Source organism: Ranitomeya variabilis, chromosome 3 (genome assembly GCF_051348905.1).
Source record: "Ranitomeya variabilis isolate aRanVar5 chromosome 3, aRanVar5.hap1, whole genome shotgun sequence".
In the NCBI taxonomy this organism is placed as follows: Eukaryota; Metazoa; Chordata; class Amphibia; order Anura; family Dendrobatidae; genus Ranitomeya; species Ranitomeya variabilis.
In genome coordinates this window covers 472,953,595-472,971,465 of record NC_135234.1, presented here as the reverse complement: position 1 = coordinate 472,971,465, position 17,871 = coordinate 472,953,595, and the positions used below count along the sequence as shown (strand labels likewise).

General features: G+C 40.1%; 1 protein-coding gene across 9 annotated transcripts in view; it reads left to right on the top strand.

The window, feature by feature from the left end:
* Positions 1-17,871, top strand: part of DMD (dystrophin) — a 3,762,639-nt gene that overhangs the window by 3,663,003 nt on the left and 81,765 nt on the right. The window lies entirely within an intron of this gene.

Sequence of the window (17,871 nt, the reverse complement as noted above, 5' to 3'; positions counted from 1 at the left end):
TGAGGGGTTTTCTCCCATATTTTCTCATTATAGATCACTAATCTCTTTCTTGGCACAGTGTTCTGAATGTTTGGTTTTATTTGCCTTTTGTTTCATTTTTCTGTCTACATAACAAACATTGCTCAGAAACAGCAGGGTTCCAGCAATCTTAAGCTCCTTAAAGATAACAAGGATTTAAAGATTTATTTTTGATGAGTAAAGAATATGTGTAAAACTGCACTGTCTTGATTAAGGGTGTATGTTTTGGAGGTTTTTTGCCTAAGTAACTTCAGGATTTTCTTGGAAGATAAGAAAAAAAATTGTAATGGCGATATAAGATGTTCTTATTCTGCACCTTATCCTGTATAAATCCTCTTTCTGTTGACAATATTGTGCATTAATGAACATTTCCCTAAAGCGCCTGTATAAGATTTGAATGACATGTTCACTTCACGTTCACTCTAATATTCCTTTTGCCTTCAGTTTTGAAGTGTGCAGATGAACAGGTTTCTTGAATGAAGTGTATGGAAAATGACTTGCTAAGCAATCACAATGTTTTATGCCTTGGCTACATTACTTTAGAAATGATAGGACTTTCATGGTAATAAAGTCCTTATAATTGTATGCATTTATTCTATATTTATGTAAACACTTTAATATTCTAAATAAAATAAATATTCTAGATTGTATGACTTCCCCAAATTATCATATTGTGATAAACTATGCAAGATCTGTAAGATAGTCCTGTCTTTTGTATAGAATGGTGGTAGACCTTTTCTTCCCCGTTAATATGCTCAGAGGCAAATTGAGGCACTGGTCTCCCTGATTTTCCATATTGTAATTGTGTACTTTATAACCACACTAAACTATGGGTATAGATTGTGTACCCAAGTCCATGGAATCTTCTGGTTACCGCCAGAGATAACTACAAATGTATTAAATCTCTCCTCGACTATTAAGTACCGTATATACTCGAGTATAAGCCGACCCCCCTAATTTTGCCACAAAAAACTGGGAAAACTTATTGACTCGAGTATAAGCCTAAATAAAAATAGATACTCCATACCGTTCATTATGGCCCCATAGATGCTCCACATAAAGCTGTGCCACATATAATGCTCTGCACCGTTCATTATGGCCCCATAGATGCTCCACATAAAGCTGTGCCATATATACAATGCTCTGCACCATTGCCCCATAGATACTCCACATAAAGCTGTGCCATATATACAATGCTATGCACCGTTGCCCCATAGCTGTGCCATATATATAGTGCTCTGCACCGTTGCCCCATAGCTGTGCCATATATATAGTGCTCTGCACCGTTGCCCCATAGCTGTGCCATATATATAGTGCTCTGCACCGTTGCCCCATAGCTGTGCCATATATATAGTGCTCTGCACCGTTGCCCTATAGCTGTGCCATATAGTGCTCTGCACCGTTATTGCCCCATAGCTGTGCCATATAGTGCTCTGCACCGTCCATTATTGCCCCATAGCTGTGCTGCTGCTGCAATAAAATAATAAAACACATACTCGCCTCTCTTGCCGCAGCTCCTCGGCGCCATCTTCCCGGAGTCTCTCCGCACTGACTGATCAGGCAGAGGGCGGCGCGCACACTATATGCGTCATCGCGCCCTCTGACCTGCACAGTCAGTGCGGAGAGACGCCGGAAGATGGAGCGGTGCCCGGCGTGTGGAACGAGGACAGGTGAATATGTAATACTTACCTGCTCCCGGCGTCCTGCTCCTTCCCCCGGACAGCTGGTCTTCGGTGCCACAGCCTCTTTCTCTGTCAGCGGTCACCGGCACCGCTGATTAGAGAAATGAATTATGCGGCTCCGCCCCTATGGGAGGTGAAGCAGCCTATTCATTTCTCTAATGAGCGGTCCCACGTGACCGCTCAGGGGAAGAGGCTGCGGCACCCGGAGACCGTGGGACGGGCAGGGGGAGCGCCAGGATCGCCGGGACTAGGTAAGTATGCCTCAGCGCCCTCTCCCCCTCACCCGCCGACCCCACCACCGATCATGACTCGAGTATAAGCCGAGAGGGGCACTTTCAGCCCAAAAATTTGGGTGAAAATCTCGGCTTATACTCGAGTATATACGGTACCTCTCTACAATCTAGGACAGATTTGTGACACGCCTTTGCCTAGTTTCCCCCCTGGTCCTCCTAACTCTTCTTTTACAAAACCTGAAACTGGGCACAGCTGGAAATTCCTTGTTATTTTTGCATCCTCCTTTTCTAAAACTAAGGATTAGAGCTACAGTCCTAGACTATGGTATAATAACACAAGCTGTTATAATGGGAGGCTCACGACCTCCTGCAAGACCTTAAATGCAGTACTTACTGTTGTGCTTCCACCTCAAGTCTTTGGCACCAGGTTTGGTCCTTACAACTCCATTTACAACATTTGGAAACTATTAGTCTCCTGTAGACTACAGAATCTCAACTTAAAAATCCTCTCACAATGGTAAAAGATCCCTGCAAAATGACATAGAATGTGCCCCTCAGTCTCACATTTGTGTTGGAGGTGTCCTTCAACCCCAGGTTAAATGTTGGACGTCTAGTGATGGTGTCCTCCTATATTTCTATTATGGCAGGAGATCTCCTCACTGTACAATGTGTTATCTCACACTTCTCTCCAAATGACTTCTGAGGTGCCCTTGCTTTGTATGCTTTATGGAACCATTTCTTCATTTATAAAGGGTCTTCTGAGACACTTTATACTTGATTATTCCTAGACTAAGGAAATACTCAGTACCAGTTACCAGGCTATAGGTGGCAACATTAAATGTAATAATGCGCACGGAGGAAATGCAAGTGGGAGTGGTCAATGGCATAAAAAGATTTTTTAACCCATGTATCCTTGGTCCTCAATTAGGTCTTCACTGGCCTTCTGACCCCGGGTGACAAGTGGTGAGACCCATTTGTAAGCCACTTAGGTAGAAAGTTTGACCTCTGCCTTTTCAACTCTTTTTCACATACCTGTGTCGGGGATGAACTCTTAAGGTGAGACCTAAAATGATTGCCTGTACCTGACCTAATAAATAGCCGAGTGCTAGCTTAAGGCCCCTTTCACACATCAGTTTTTTGCCATCAGTCACAATCCGTTGGCTCGATGGATCTGTCACAGATTGTGAAAAACAAATGTGACAGATCCGTTTTTTGGACAGATCCGACTAGCTGATCTGGCTAATTGGATTGGAGCACTCTGTTAAAAAAAACAAAACGAAATCCGTCGCCGGATTCCGTCATTTTATGGATTCGGCGCCCATAGCCTTTCATTCTAGCAAACGACGAACGGTGATGGATCCGTCGCTGTCCGTTTTTTCAACGTACGCAAAAACGTTACTTTCTTGTCTCCAGCCGCCAGACGAACAATTTTCCGGCGAACGACGGATGAAATGTGAGGCCATCCATCGCAATCCGTTGCTAATGCAAGTCTATGAGAAAAAAAAAACGGATCCGGCAGCATCAGTTGCTGGGTCCGTTTGTTTTCCAAATTCGACGGATTACGACTGATGGCAAAAAACTGATGCGTGAAAGGGGCCTAGAGACACATCGAACACATAGTTAGGTGTACACTCCTTACTCAGCAAAGGCTTACACACAACTGCACTTTATTCTCAGGACAAAAGAATCTTGAAACAGGCAGGAAATGGGTGGTGCACAACGTCTGAATAGTAATGGTGTCAGTCTATGATTGGTAAATTCCAACTTCACTTCCATATATGGTATTCAGTCCAATGTCCAGTGACTTCTTCACATTCCAAAAATTCCTTCCAGGGTGCTGCTCAGGACATAGACGCCATCTTTGCCACACTATATCTGAACTAGCTTATGGAAGGTTTAATGATTGATTTCATTAGCCATTCTCTCCTTCACACCTGAGATCTTCCTTGTTAGCAGATTTCTGATTTTATGAATGACATTTATTAGTAGGATGTAAATGTATATCTGTGCTTGCTAATTCTTGATGTCAGATGGACGCTGGGTCCTCTTACAAATTAGTCATTTTTAGCTCCGGTTTCCTGTTTTTTGGTACCTACAGTAGGATTACAATAAGTTAGTGAACAACAAATTATTTTTGTATAGTTTTTGTTATAATAAAATAATCTACACTACATGAACATATTTATAATATTACCATTTCTAGGACAGTACTTATGGGTAATGTTAACCCTTATAGTACCATCTTAGGTGTGAATGGCATCTTTTTTTGCTTCGCCATCATGCACAGCTGTTATATATTATTGTGTGTACTCGGCAACATTGGATTAGTGCAGGAGGTGAACAACTCTCGCTTTCTCTCCCGTCCATTAACTATTCTATGTATAATAATTCCTGTGCCGTGCGTGGGAAGAGATATACTGACAGATCTCACACAGGAGCCTCATAACACACAGTACTATGAGCTGCGCTCTAGCATTTTGTCCTCCTAGCCAAGCACCGCTCTTAGCTGAAGGGAATACCAGTTGTGTGCTCACAATATGCTACAAAACAAATCTCTCTCAGCTTGGGAATATAATACAGACTCCATTTTTACCAGCGACCCAGGGCAAGCTATTTTATCTCACCGTGCCTCAGTTTACTAAAGTGTAATTGGGTGAGAAGTAATAACTGTAATAACAGCGTTGCTTTATCTGAAACCCTTCTCCCCATCAAATTTGCCACTCAGAGTAAATGTTTGCTTGCATATATATATTTGTAAAGTGCTTCTGTCATAGATTTCCAGCAGTAAAATACAATTTCGCCGATGAGGCTGCCTTAGTGAATACTACAATTTTCATGATACAAAAAATGCTTAACCATGTCTCGAACAGACAACTGGCTATGAAGTGGAGTACCTAGCTCATGTTTGTTGACTACCTTAAATGGAATGTGATAGCAGTTTTTGCTATGTAATCTGACAGCATCATGAGGTAGGGACAGAGACCCTGATTCCAGCGACGTGTCACTTAGTTTACTGGGTGCAGCAGTCGTGATGGAGAGCTGCTAATCAGTGCTGGGGGCGTGGTTGGACTAGGATGTATGAGGTATCCTGTCCTTCTGATAAAACACTGATTTGTATTGAAAGAGAAAACCACAGCCCAGTGAGTGATAGCTCGCTGGAATCAGGGACTCTTTCCCTACATCATTGTTCACTCACATTACATAGCATAGCCTTGTGACAGATTTTTTATTGAGAAACCAGAGTTTGAAACGCGCGTTGGGGCTTGTGGAAATTCTCGATACTGTCTGGATAACTATTAATCACATCTGTGATCATGATTTACTGTATTTGTTTTACTATCATGTATTGAAGTGCACTATTGCATATGCATTGTAAACAGATGGATACAAGGTAACTAGATACAATATGTTAGTGCAAATCTGCATGACTTATTATAAACCTTGATCCTTGATTTGATATGGTACTATACCCTTACCAATTTATGTCCACTTATATATTTTGTACTTTTCCTGGAAAGCATATACTTAAATATGACTTAATATGTTCGTTTAAATATTTCTAATAAAAATGATAGCTATTTTAAGTTTTGGTTTTTTTACGTGTAGTACATTACTTGTAGGGTTATAGTTTAACTGTACGCATTCAATTATCTTTGTTCTTTGAATTTGTGATCTCATGTTTAACATGTTGCAGCAAAATGGAATGTAAAATTCAAAATTCTTCATAAACTCTGTTATCGTAGAGCAGTACAAAATGGGATATCAGATGACCGATATAATTAGAGCTTAGTTGTTAAAGGGAGCCAATAACCCACAAAATCGATATAAAAAGAGCCATACATTTACTTTAACCCTTTAATGACAAAATGGGATATCGGATGACCTTTATAATTAGTGCTTAGTTGTTAAAGGGAGCCCATAACCCACAAAATAGATAGATATAAAAATGAGGCACACATTTACTTTAACCCCTTAATGACATGCAGATTTTAGTTTATGCGCTTACTTTTTTTTCCCTCCCCTTCTTCCAAGAATCCTCACTTTTTTTCTTTTCACATAATGCTTATGTTTTTGCAAAAAAAAATTGTAGTTTTGAACAGCACTATTTACTTTAATGGTTACTGTTACAGAACCCCCCAGCACCCAGAATATGTTATGCAGTTATTTGTATATAGAATAGGTTCCATGTGAGATATATGTCCCTAATGCATCAGCCCACAGGCTGCGCCCCTGGGCAGAGGAGACAAGATATCCCCCTTCTGACCTCCCCCACCTTTGTAATTCCCACAGTAAATATCAGCAGGCTCCGGCCACCTGCGGCTATTGTAATGTATGTCTGGCCTGCCCTCTGTATCAGTTGTGATATATATTCTGTGTTCGGTGAGTAAAGAGTTGTCACACTGGAAATACGTGGAGAAGCAGTGATATTTTATATGCGCCCATGTAATCAAGGAATTCCAGTCAGCGTCCTTCATTCAGAATCCAGCCAAAGCAGAGTGGACCTCCTGAACCACAGGGTGGTACTGAAAGAGGTACTCCAGCACAGCAGACCCCGTTACAGTTACAAAAATATTTTTTTCTGAGACCCTTAACTTTTTTTTTATATTTCCTATTTGAAGGCTTGTTTATTGTGTGCTAAGTTGTAGTTTTAAAGGGTATCTGTTATTTTATGAAAGTTTTATATATTGTAGTTATGGATAGTGCTTCTGTAAATTCACTCACTCTTGTGTCCATTTAGACTTACTATTGAGCCTGTACACTGCTCATGCAGGAGGAGCACACTTTAGAATAGTGATATGATCGATCGGTGGGGTACTCAAGACCCAGACCCCCACTGATCAGAAGCACTATGCATTGTCTATATTTAAAACTTTTATATAATGACAGTTGCACTTCTAAGGTACAATTTTGGATTAGATCATCATATGTGATTTTTTTTTTTTTTATTAAGTGGAATGTGTGGTGATCAAAAACGGCAATTTTTATGTTTCATTTTTCTTTCTGTGTTTTATGACATTTAGCATACTAGTTATCCAATTTTATATTTTCATCAGACATTTACAATTGTGACAATACCAATTGCTTATTTATTTTTTACATTCTGTTATTTTGAAATGGAGAACAGAGAGATGATTCAAATATGGTTTTATTTTTTTTTTATTTTTTTTTTTTCACTTTTTTTTTCTGTCCCCATTGGGGATTTTAACCTTAACGTCAGTATTTCAGTATATAGCCCTGATTCCTGTATATGCCTACAGCATGTACCCAGCTATTATGGGAACCCATCGGCACACTGCATTCCCATTACATGAGGCTCCAGAACAGCAGATTTGTGCATCATTTGACCCTAAGCAGGTCACACAGTCTAGAGCACTTTTGCACCGAAGGTTTGGCTGCTAGCTCAGCTCCCTGCATTGATTTTTAGTGCGGAGTCAGCTGGTAGTACTGTTAGAGGAAGGGTGTTCTGGACCACACTATCCGGCTAAGTACTCCAAGCACCTTATTTGAATATATATATATATATATATATATATAAAAAAAAAAAAAAAAAATTCAAAAATTATCCAGCAAATTTTAAAGATAAAAATAGGGTTCTTTTTTGGCATGTTCTCAACGATAATGACCTATGCTGACTTTGAAATGGATTTTGGAGCTTACTGACTTCCTTTTAAAAAGGACCTGTCACTTGCTAAAAAAAATCCGCAAAATACCTTAAAATAAGCCTTATGATCTCCAGTTTCTGCTGCTTTTCCCATTTTGCGATGTCTTTCTCCATTGCAGAAACATTCACATTTGTTTCCTTTAGAGAGTAATAGGTGAAGTATCTACTTGTTGTTCAACGGTGTTTCTTCAAAGTTTTTTTTTCTTGGGTGCATTAACCGTTAAGTGTTAGATGCTGTCTATCATGACTGATCGGCCCAATGGCAGCTGATCTAGCAGACTCATACACTGCCGAGATGTGGCAGCATCTGGAAGGGTAGTGTGAAACCTTATGCCCCTGAAAAGACTGTGAAGAAACAACCAGTTGTACTACAAGCTGAGATTTCACATATTGCACTCCAAGTAACCTTTGCAGTGACGCAGCGCAAAACGAAAACATTTTTACAAAGTATTTGATTTTTTTAGGTCCTTTTTAAGGCATAAGAATCTGTGCAGGGGTCAAATAAAACACATATAAATTGTAAAAATGCGGCAACCTTTTTGCTTTCACTTTGGTGGTGTTGCACAGCGAATAGTTTAACTTTTGAAGGTAAAGTTGAATGTTTAAAATAGAGTGCACAATGAAAAAAAGGCTTCAAAAATGTTGTTTTTTTTTTAAAAAAACAAAGCATTGGAAGGGCAAAAATGTCTAAAAATGACTAACAAGTGGAACCATATAGGTAAGGCAAATCTGTTTGAAAATAAGAATTTGCCCTGAAATTCCTCTCCTCTCCCCCTGTAGTGGAGCTGTCACTGGACATTATGTAGTTTTCCTTTGTTCTCATTGATAGAGACAATGTTTTCTATTAGTAAACCATCCTGGGCTGTTTCAATTTCCCATTAGGGAAGAACATTACAAGCACATCAGTTTGTGAACCGACCCTATACTCTGTAGCCGGTCTCCAGTTTTCCTCTAGGCTCCAGTGAAAGAGATTGCAGTATGAGACTTCATTAAATGTGGCCTTCTCATTGTACATTGTCACTTGTAATATAGATTGCATGTTTACTACTGACATCCCATTCCCAGATACAGAAATATGCTGTCAGCTTTCCCAATGAAGCTTTTCCTAATGTCTCTGCCATGGAATGATCTCTCCTAACCCCTTTTATTTTAATTTAGCGATTGTTGTGGCATATTCCTTCTTCTTGCCTTAAGGGAAATCCGTAAAATAACAAAAGTTTTTGGATGGGAAATGGTCTTATTTCCAAATCATTGTATTCTTTTTTTTTTTTTTTTCTCCTAGAATTTACATTTAAGGTATGTGCACACGTCAGGATTTCTTCAGGAATTTTTGTGTTTTTTTTGCGGATTTCCCCGATAAAAACGCTATAATACCGCATAAAAAACGCATACATTATGCATCCTATCATTTAGAATGCATTCCGCATTTTTTGTGCAAATGTTGCTTTTTTTTCCGCAAAAAGAAAAGCATTCCGGAAAAAGAAGCAACATGTTCATTATTTTTGTAGATTTTTTGCGGATTTCCCATGGAATTGGAGTGTCAGGGAAAAAACGCAAAAAATCCGCAAAATAAAGCACAAAAAACACGCAAAAAAAACACATGCGGATTTCTGGCAGAAATGTCCCGATTTTGTCAGGAAAATTTCTGCAAGAAATCCTGACGTGTGCACATAGCCTCATATATTTTTTTCAAATTGTTAAATGGAATGTGTCATTAAATTTATCTTTTATGTTTATCCATTCATGACCAGATGTATTCTCGTTTTTGCAGTTTCGTTTTTTTGCTCTCCTTCTTCTCAGAGCCATAACATTTTTATTTTTCGGTCAATATGGCCATATGAGGACTTGTTTTTTTGCGGGACTGGTTGTAATTTTTGAAGAACACCATTAGTTTTAACATATCTTGTACTGGAAAACGGGAAAAATAATCCAAGTGCGGTGAAATTGCAAAAAAAAGTGCAATTCTACAATTTAAAAATTTTTTTTTTTAACATGTTCACCAAATGCTAAAACTGACCTGCCATTCTGATTTTCCAGGTCATTGCGAGTTTATAGACACCAAACATGTCTAGGTTCTGTTTTATTTAAGTGGTGAAAAAAATCCGAAGTCTGTTTAAAAAAAAATAAATAAAAAGGGCACCATTTTCAGAGACCGGTAGCGTCTCCATTTTTCGTGGTCTGGGACTGTGTGAGAGCTTTATTTTTGTGTGCTGAGAACTTTTTTTATTGATATTATTTTGGTGTAGATACGATCTTTTGATCACCCATTATTAACGTACGGTAATTCTGACATTTTGAATTTTTTACTCGTTACACCGTTCGGATTACTTAGTTTTCTATTGATAGATCGGACGCTTCTGAACTCAGCAATACCAAATATATGTATATTTGATTTTTTTTTTTGTTTGTTTTTTTTTATTTTGAACAGGGCGAATGGGGGGTGATTTTAACTTTTTATATTTTTTTTATTATAATATTTTTAAAAACATTTTTTTTTACTTTTTGAATGCTTCAGTAGTCTCCATAGGAGACTAGAAACTGCAGTACTTTGATCTCCTCTGCTGTACACAGGTGATGATGAGATCGCCTGTGTGTAGCAGAAATGCTCAACTGATATGAGTGGCGAACACCGGGCGGCACTCAAAACAATCCAGCCATGACAACCATAGAGGTCTGCTGGAGACCTCTGGTTGCCATGCTGACCAATCGGTGACCCGCAATCATGTGACGGGGTCACCGATGGCCGGATTTTTGATGCGCTTCCGGTAAGCGTGAGTAAAGGGCAGCTATCAGAAATTGACTTTGGCATTTAACTAGTATATATCTGCTGACACGTGCCCGGAAAGGTGCGGGCTCAGTACCAGAGCCTGCATCAAACGGGGAGTCCGACATCGGTGTACTATTATGCCTGATGTTGGAAAGGGGTTAAATTTGCTTTTTAATTATTTTTGTTCATTGATTTTTCAGTTTTCCATATCAAATGTTTTATGAAACCACAAATATTTCAATTTTCACACTGGCCAATAGGCCTTTTATAAGACTTATGTTTCTTGTTCTGTATAAATGACTTTCCAGCAGTCTCATTATCATCACAGACCATTTAGAATCCTTAACAAATAAATGTCAGTTAATTGCTACTAATATCCATAGTAACAACAGGAAGTAGAAGTTTAATTTTAGGCCTAGTGGCTAGTGTGGAAATAGCAAGATTTTGTTTTTCCAATTGTTTGTTTTTTATTTCAAAGAGTTTATCTGGCACCCCTCATTTTTGCATTAATGATGATTGGTGCCAATGACCCTCACACCTGCCGAGATGTTCATGATCTGCATTTGTCAGGAAAGATTTGTATATTTTGGCTATACTTTATCCCGTGTCCTAGCTTGGAAAGCTTGGCGCACACTTCTTAATGAGTCTATTGCATTTTAAAAGTGGCGTGCACTTCCATGCATCTTGCACAAATCTTACTCCAATCTGGGACTGCAGTAACATTTCCGGTGTAAGGTATAGCGTTACTCTCATTAATTAGATGCACTGTGGCGCCCCACAACCGTTCCTCCCCCTCCTGCACCAGGTCAGCCCGTTTGGGTGGAGGTGGGCAAAATTGATGTGAAAAAATTTAGCAACTTCAAGTTGCACAAAAAGTGTAATATTTAACAGTGTTTTACACCAGATTTCAGGCGAGAACATTTTAATGAATTGGCGTCAAAGTATTTTATATCATGAAATTTATTTTATATGACTCAAATTGGCTACTTTTATAACATTCATTGGTTCATTTTAGCCGATGTGCATAATATACAACCTAAAGCATGACTTAGAAAAACAAGCTTTGGCATAGGAGGCAGTAATTTGGACCGGAATTGGGAAATATGCTGTTAAATGTCTTCATTGTGTCTGTGTCCTGCAGATTTGCAGCAGTTGTCATGCAGCTCAATTGAAGCAATATAGTGTAAGAATTGGAAAAAAATACACACTTTTAGTAGAAGTTCCCTTTGGGTCTTACTAGATAAGACGGGAGATTACAGAAAATCACTTACCAGTTTTCATAACATGTTTCATGCTGCGTTTGGACATCTAGCTTATGATGAGATTGCCAAATCTGTCTTCAACGCTCTCATCATTGTTCTGTAGCCTGACTAGTTGAAGTCAAGTGGATTTTTGTGCATGCTCTTCTGTTAAATACTTTCCTTACGGAGTATGATTTCTGTGTAATAAAATTCCAGGTCAAGAAAAGGTTGCAATGAGTTTCGTTTTCTTCTCTTGAATGTAAAGGGATTTTCCTATTTGGATTATCGATTTTCTTCTGTTTATTCTTATAAACAGACAAAAGGAAAAACTGCCCATAAAGATGAAAGCCTGACAGCTATTTCTTATTGGCAAAGTAGTGGCAATAAAGGCTTCTTTCACACTTCAGTTGTTTGGCGTCAGTCACCTCCGACATAGTGACGGATCAACGGATCCGTCACAATTGTTGAGAAAACTGTTCTAACGGATCCGTTTTTTTGACTGATCAGTTACTTGGGGGTTGTCTGGGAAAAGTATCTACTTTTTGGAGCATGCGCAATTGAAAAAGCAGATTGGGGCGACGGATCCGCCAAAATGACGGTCGCGACGGATCCGTCGCCCATAGGCGGCCATTCTATGGAATGACGGACGCGACGGATCCGTCACGAACCGCCATTTCAGTGCAGACAAAAAATGTTATAATGTCCGTCAATGTCTAGACAACGTCCGCCAAATTTCGACGGATCCGTCGCATGGCGGATGGAACGGACGACCGTCCGCCACAATCCGTCGCTAATGCATGTCTATGGGAAAATAGTGGATCCGCAAAAAAAAATGGCGGATCCGCTATTTGAGGAAAATGGCGGTTTCAGACTGACGCCTTAGGCCTCTTTCACGCGTCAGTCTGAAGCCTAAGGACCCTTTGCTACTGTACTGGAATAGTGTTATACATTTGGGATTAATATACAATCATGCGACAAGCACCCTTTTATCCACATGGGACATGGGATCAGAGTAGGACATGCTTGAAGTTTCATCGATAAAAAAAAAAATTGGACAGCACTCAGACATTTCACGTGGCTGCGTAAATTCACAGTAAGGCTATGGTCACACATTCAGTATTTGGTCAGTTTTTTTTACATCAGTGTTTGTTCCACTCCTGGTTTTGGTGTACAATCAGAGGAAAAATATAATAAAAAAGGCAATCCAGGTTTTGGCATACAAATACTGATATAAAATACTGACCAAATAATCAATATGTGCACGTGGGCTTAGACCTATACTTCCTGTCCTTTCAGGAAGACTTTTCACCAGGCTCATTATCATCACACGCATATTACGGGATCCTCCATTCACAATAAGTGATGTAAATCCTCTCCTCTCACCCCATATCCCCTTCACTTATAAAACAATACAAACCTCTAATACAAAAAAAAAAGTCAACAATTAAAACAAAATCATTTATTGTAGAAACCTGATTTAAATAGCAGGTGTTTTCTTGGTGACACATTCCCTTTAAAGGTCCAACACTTATATTCTAAAACTTATATACCGTAATTCTAATTAGTATTAGTAAATATTACTAATGAGGTGGCAGCATTGTAGTAGCTTCGCCACTGATAAATGGGTACTGTATTATGTCATGATCAGGGCATTCCTGCTGACATGGCACAAACGCTGTGTAATTTACAGGCAGATAAATCCAGCTTAGTTGTAATCTCGCTTCAGTCAAACATCTGGAGTAAACATTGGATTGTAATGAATGTAGGAAGCATCAAGATCAAGCTCGGTAAATTGCAGCTTGTGGAAGATGTGTGTCCCGCAGTTATTATCGAAGAAGCTACTTATTCTGATTACTTAGAACCGTCCGTGTCGGGAACCTTCATCTGCTTGAAATCATCATAGTGATCTGCTGCAAGCCAACTCCCTGACTGGTCATTTCCATGGGTGGTGTTGTTTGGGTCACAAGTGCTAGATAAAGACTGGGTAGATCCGTAGATTAAGATTATTTTTGTTACCACTGTTCAATCCTGCGCCCAGCCTACTTTTCTTTTACGTTTGCATTGTTCTGTAAAAGATATTGTGAAGTTAATTGGCACGTTCTTGTACATTCAGTAACTAAATCCAGTATTTTAACATGAAATGAAGGCGTACGTGTAGAATTGTCTGTTTGTTTTGTTTTTTTTTTGTTTTTTTTTACCACGCTGCCCCATCACGTTTGTGCTTTCTTATTGGCACTGTCATTCTTTTTCTATGAAATACTCCTTGCTGACTAAAAGGAACAATACGATGGAAAGAAACTGTCAGGCATTGATTTTTATGTGCATTTTTTTCCTTAAGTCTATTTATAAGGATAAATAATGAAAACCGGAAAACAGCCTTTTTATTTTCCTTTAGGGAATATAGGACAATCCGGAACATGCTGATTGCAGTATTGTATAGCACAGCGGAATGAGAAAAGCTCCTGCTTGTTTGTTTGGCATATTGCGTGGTCCCTTGACAGATCATGTTAGCCCTTGGAGAACAGTAATGCTCTCTGCTCAACCCCCAACTCTTTGCAAAGCAGGACTGTAAATGTCATCAAAACAGCTCTACCTCTGCCTCCACTTCACTCAGGGTTTATGTGCCCTGTTTGTATGGCAGAACAAACGAATGTGACCAGTTTTCAAAAGCAAATATAGGCAGCAGATTTTTCAGCTAGGTGTTTGCCCGCAGGGAAATGAAAAGCTGAAAGCAAAGCTCTGCTCTGTGTAAGGAACAATTACTTTAAGGTTACCAGGCTGCAATGGCCGCTTTACAGATTTCATACTCTGCATAGGGAACTGTTCTACCCAGCAGAGATGAGATTTCCTTTTTTGGTACAGTTACAGAATATGAATTGTATTCTTTATTTAAAGGAGGTATTAGTATTTAGTCAACCTGTGCACGCACCGCGGAGCTGCCTCGGAAATATAGATTTTTGTAACATTTGCTCTCAATGACTATTTGATGATTTCACCTAGTCTTTCTTTAGATCTCAGTAACCTTATTTTGCACATTAGCTCAACTCCAGTGCATGAGCAAATAAGAGAGTAGACAATGCTAGTATTGTCTATTTCGTTCAAGGAGTAGGGGCTGCACTTCTTTCCTACAAAACTTTACTCCTCTTGTCCTGGTTTTTGAAAAGAATGATTTCAATCAGAAATCCTGAAACTAAAGCAGTTTTGCACTAAACCCACACTGTGTAAATGGGGATAAGTAATGGCACTATCCTACAAATACAAGTAAAAAATCTAAGTAGTAATGAACACCAATATTTTAACCTTGCCAATTCACAAATTAAATACTCCTGTATAATTTTCTTCCCGTTTAGCCACTGTACTCACCTTTTAGCAGAGGTACGTCTCTGAGGGGTAGAGGGGTATTGACTTTTTACCTTGCATGTCGTTCAGAATGTTAGAAAAGACTTTGTGTGTGATATGATTATTATTATTATTTATTTATATAGCACCATTAATTCCATGGTGCTATACATGTGAAAAGGGATTACATACAGGGTTATAGATATCGTTAACAGTAAACAAATTTACAATGACAGACTGGTACAGAGGGGAGAGGACCCTGTCCTTGCAGACTTACATTCTTCGGGATAATGGGGAAGAGACAGGAGGTCGATGTGCTGCAGCTTGGGTGGTTGGTGAGGCGGCAGCTCTGGCGGTGGCAACACGGCAGCTCGGGTGGTTGGTGAGGCGGCAGCTCTGGCGGTGGCGACACGGCAGCTCGGGTGGTTGGGGAGGTGGTAGAATGGTTATTGCAGGCTGTAGGCTATCCTGAAGAGATGGGTTTCCAGGTTCCATCTGAAGGATCCGAGGGTGGTGGATAATCGGACGTGTTGAGGCGTGGAATTCCAGAGGATGGGGGATATTCAGGATAAATCTTGGAGGCAGTTGTGTGAGGAACGAATAAGTGTGGAGGAGAGTAGGAGGTCTTGGAAGGATCAAAGATTACGTGAGGGAAGATAGTGGGAAATTAGTTCAGAGATATAGGGAGGAGACAGGTTGTAGATGGCTTTGTAGATCAGTGTTAGTAGTTTGAACTGGATTCGTTGGGGAATTGGGAGCCAGTGGAGGGATTTGCAGAGGGGTGAAGCAGGGGAGTACCGAGGAGAGAGGTGGATTAGCCGAGCAGCAGATTTGAAGACAGACTGGAGTGGTGCAAGGGAGTTAGCGGGGAGGCCACAGAGGAGGGTGTTGCAGTAATCGAGGCGGGAGATGATGAGGGCATGCACAAGAGTTTTAGTAGATTGTGGGCTGAGGAAGGGACAGATTCTGGCAATGTTTTTGAGTTGGAGGCGACAGGAGGTGGCAGGAGTTTGCACGTGCGGTTTGAAGGACAGGGCAGAATCGTGAGTTACTCCGAGGCAGCGGATTTCAAGTGCGGGAGAGAGCGTAATGCCGTTTACCATAATAGATAGATCAGGTAGGGGGGATACGCAAGATGGGGGAAAGATGATGAGTTCGGTTTTGTCTACATTGAGTTTTAGGAAGCGAGAGTTGAAGAAGGAGGATATGGCTGACAGACACTCCGGGATTCTGGACAGAAGAGAGGCGACATCTGAGCCAGAGAGGTAGATCTGAGTGTCGTCCGCTTATAGGTGGTACTGGAAGACATTGGACTTTGAGTTGTCCTAGGCCAAGGGTATAGATGGAAAAAAGTAGAGGCCCTAGGACAGAGCCTTGAGGGACTCCAACAGAGAGGGGGCAGGGTGAGGAGGTAGTGGGAGTGGGAAACGCTAAATGTGCGGTCGGAAAGGTATGAGGCAATCCAGGACAGGGCAAGGCCTTTGATGCCGAGGGAAGAAAGAATCTGTAGCAGTAGGCAGTGGTCGACTGTCGAAAGCAGAGGACAGGTCGAGAAATAGGAGGATGGAGAACTGTCTGTTAGCTTTGGCTGTAAGTCGTTAGTAATTTGATATAAGACATGATGGCGCACAGCTCTGCTCTGCTCACTGTTATCACCTATTATGATTACAAATGGGAGTTGAGCCAAGCTTTGTGTAATTATGAGCACCTACTGCATCTGCAGCTCTCATTTCACAGCATGGTCAGCAATGTTGTATGCTCCCTCTCTCAACAGTGCCATGGGGTGAGAACTGCAGAGCTGTGTTGTACTGACACACTGCTTATAATCATTTTATATGTTGGCAGTGAAATCAGTGAGTAGAGCAGGGCTGTCTTTACATGTCTCACAGAGAGAAAGCCTGTTCTTCTCCTCTCTATGGGTGTGTTCTTTCTCCACACCTGCATAACACATTCTACTTGTGATTGGACAATGTCATGCAGGAGGAAAAATCAATGCCATCAAAAACGAATCTCTGAAAATGACCCCAAAGTGGAAACTAACCAATAGAAATGGTTTTATTCAAATCTGCAACCACTATTTCATGATATGCCCAGTTTAAAGTGCTGTAACTGGTGAAAGTTCCTCTTTAACAACTGCAAAATTTATGAGCAACACACAAAAAGTCATGAATGCCCTTGACCAAACTAGAGCCACATTGCATTAAATCTTCAGACATTTCCTGGTGATCAAGAACAATCTGCGAGTGCTAATCACCACCGGGCTTATCCATTTGACTGTGCAGACTACACAGATATGTTGGATCAGCCTTCGTCTTTATGACAATTAACAAATTAACATTGATTATAGGCTGGAATATAAATCAGATATATCGTTTTAGTGACTTGAAGCTCTCTGTGTTCTTTTTTCTGTCTCCCTAATTTATGCTGATTACCACGAGGCAGCCTGATGCTTTTAACTGCTGATTCTAATTCTAGTTGTAACATGCAGTGCACTATTCAATGCCGAATGCATCTTTTCCCATTAAAAAATGCATATTAATCAGCAGCTCCATTAATGTACTGGAATATTGATTTTTGAGGAATCCGAGTCTCCGTAGATAAACATCCCTCTAATGAGAAGCTCACTGTTTCTGGAAATGTATATGCGGACCTATTTTTATATTGTAACAATTTATCTCCTGTTCACATATTCTAGAATAATATGGTTAATTTGCATTAAATTATTGGACGACGTCTTTGTGTGAGAGAACAAGAGAAAATACTCATTTATAGTCATTACAATCAAGCATGTTTCATCTGCCATCTATCTAATTTGTTTAGCATTCCCCCAAAAAATCAATATATCACATAAAAATGCAGTGTAGTCGACTTTCAGCTGGCACTGGGGTTAGGTTGTGTTGTATCTAATGTATCATTTCTGGATGCAGAG